This window comes from Saccopteryx leptura, chromosome 10 (assembly GCF_036850995.1).
Source record: "Saccopteryx leptura isolate mSacLep1 chromosome 10, mSacLep1_pri_phased_curated, whole genome shotgun sequence".
Lineage (NCBI taxonomy): Eukaryota > Metazoa > Chordata > Mammalia > Chiroptera > Emballonuridae > Saccopteryx > Saccopteryx leptura.
The window spans coordinates 38207426-38209842 of NC_089512.1; the positions used below are offsets into that span (position 1 = coordinate 38207426).

Below are 2417 nucleotides of genomic sequence, written 5' to 3' on the forward strand. Positions count from 1 at the left end.
CAGCTGCATGGGTGCTTTGTTGTTGAAGAGCTAATGGCAGCCAGGGGACCTGGCCTTGGGGCTGTGAATGTTTAAGGTGCGATTTGTAACTTTGAGATGGCTGTGTGTCCTCAGGGTCTCTAAGAGTGGTTTTGCTTCTCCCACTCCCTCAAACTCATGTAGACAGTAACAATAAATACTACACAACAAAGAAACATTTGAGGCTCTGATTTTGGAAAAAAAACACACCTCCTCTTTGTAGTAAAGATGGACTGGAGTCGTTCCGCTCTTCGGTGGTAACTCTCCATCTGCCTCTTTTACTTAACTTACAGGACTCGAATCCATTGCTATGTCTTCTGAAGAAGGGAAGCTCTTCGTTGGAGGGCTCAACTTCAACACCGATGAGCAGGCTCTGGAAGATCACTTCAGCAGCTTCGGGCCAATTTCTGAGGTGGTCGTTGTCAAGGACCCGGAGACGCAGCGATCCCGGGGTTTTGGCTTCATTACCTTCACCAATCCAGAGCATGCCTCAGATGCCATGAGAGCCATGAATGGAGAGTCTCTGGATGGTCTGGCGACGCCAGATCCGTGTAGATCACGTGGGCAAGTCGGCCCGGGGAACCAGAGGGGGTGCCGTTGGGGCCCATGGGCGTGGTCGCGGCTACTCTAGAGGTGGTGGGGACCAGGGCTACGGGAGTGGCAGGTATGACAGTCGACCTGGAGGATATGGATACGGATATGGAAGGTCCAGAGACTCTGGTGGCAGAAGCCAGGGTGGTTATGACCGCTACTCAGGAGGAAGTTACAGAGACAATTATGACAACTGAGAAGAGGCATGCACACCTAATGTAGATCCACAAGGAATAAAACTTCTGATCCAGGATTGTCCTTCCAAATGGCTGTATTTATAGTTTGGGAGCCGCACTGAAACATCTGTTTTAATACACCAACTTCTATTTTTGAACTGAGCTCCCTAGGTAGCTTGTTAAAGACCTTTTAGGAAGCTCCATGTATTTTTAATTTTTTTCCTCCCATTTAAAGACAATTCTGGGACATTTGTTGTCTGGTATTTTTCCAAGTTTTGAGTTTGATCTCACAGGATTGATTCTGGACACCCCCCCTAAAAAAATGTTTGACCAGCCTTGGCCGGTTGGCTCAGTGGTAGAGCGTCGGGCTGGCGTGCGGGGAACCCGGGTTCGATTCCCGGCCCGGCCAGGGCACATAGGAGAGGCGCCCATTTGCTTCTCCACCCCCACCCCTCCTTCCTCTCTGTCTCTCTCTTCCCCTCCCGCAGCCAAGGCTCCATTGGAGCGAAGATGGCCCGGGCGCTGGGGATGGCTCCTTGGCCTCTGCCCCAGGCGCTAGAGTGGCTCTGGTCGCAGCAGAGCGACGCCCCGGAGGGGCAGAGCATCGCCCCCTGGTGGGCAGAGCTTCGCCCCTGGTGGGCGTGCCGGGTGGATCCCGGTCGGGCGCATGCGGGAGTCTGTCTGACTGTCTCTCCCCGTTTCCAGCTTCAGAAAAAATACAAAAAAAAAAAAGAAAAAAAAATGTTTGACCAGACTGATATTCCCCCCCCCCCCCTAGAAATAGTGTATCTAGGGACATCTAAAAACTCATACAGAGTGTTTATTATGGTTAGGCAATTTCCAAATGCAACTAAGAAATGAAGAACAATTACTAGAGGGGTTTTTTGTTATGTTTTTTTTACTGAAGATCACTGCCCTGATAATATAGAATTTTCTTAAAATACTTGTGATTGTCATTTTTTTTTTAATACTGGAAGAAAAAATATTCTGTTGTGTTTCATGTAGCGTTTAGTATGTCCTTCATGGAGCTGATTAAAAAGATAAGACCTGAAAACAAAAAGTATAAATAAATAAAGATGGACTGGTCCTCACTAGACCAGATCCCTCTTTCTACGCAGGGGTGGCCTGTGAGAGGAAGTCTCTTATAATGGTCACAATTCCTGTCCTGTCCTTCTCTAAAAACCCCAGGGTTTTGTGTCCTTGCTGCTATCAGTCAGCTGAATTATATCTAAAACATTATAATTCCTACCTCCTTAGTTTCTTTAATTATCTGCCTCCATTTTGAGGTCTGTCTACATATATGATATATATTTATGTATACGCATACAGTTATATATATATATCAATACATACCATACATATGATACATGTGTATCATATATACATGGTATACATATGGCTTGTCTGACCATGCAGAAGTCATTTTACTAGTTTAATCTTGATTGTGATCTCTCCTTTTTTCTTGAAAACAACATGTAACACCCTGTTAGAAGAACATTCCAGTAATTCTTCTATGCAGAGCAAGAGCACATCAGAATTGGAAGGGAAATTCTGTATTATTCTGGTGCAGTATTTCTCAGACCTTGTCATTCACACGCCACTTTTGTGATTTGTCTTATCAGGTACCACCTG

General features: G+C 46.0%; 1 pseudogene; it reads left to right on the top strand.

Annotated features, from left to right (window-relative positions):
• The first annotated feature begins 262 nt into the window (after nucleotides 1-262).
• LOC136382051 (RNA-binding protein 3 pseudogene) lies at nucleotides 263-1112 on the top strand (annotated as a pseudogene).
• The last annotated feature ends 1305 nt before the right edge of the window (nucleotides 1113-2417 follow it).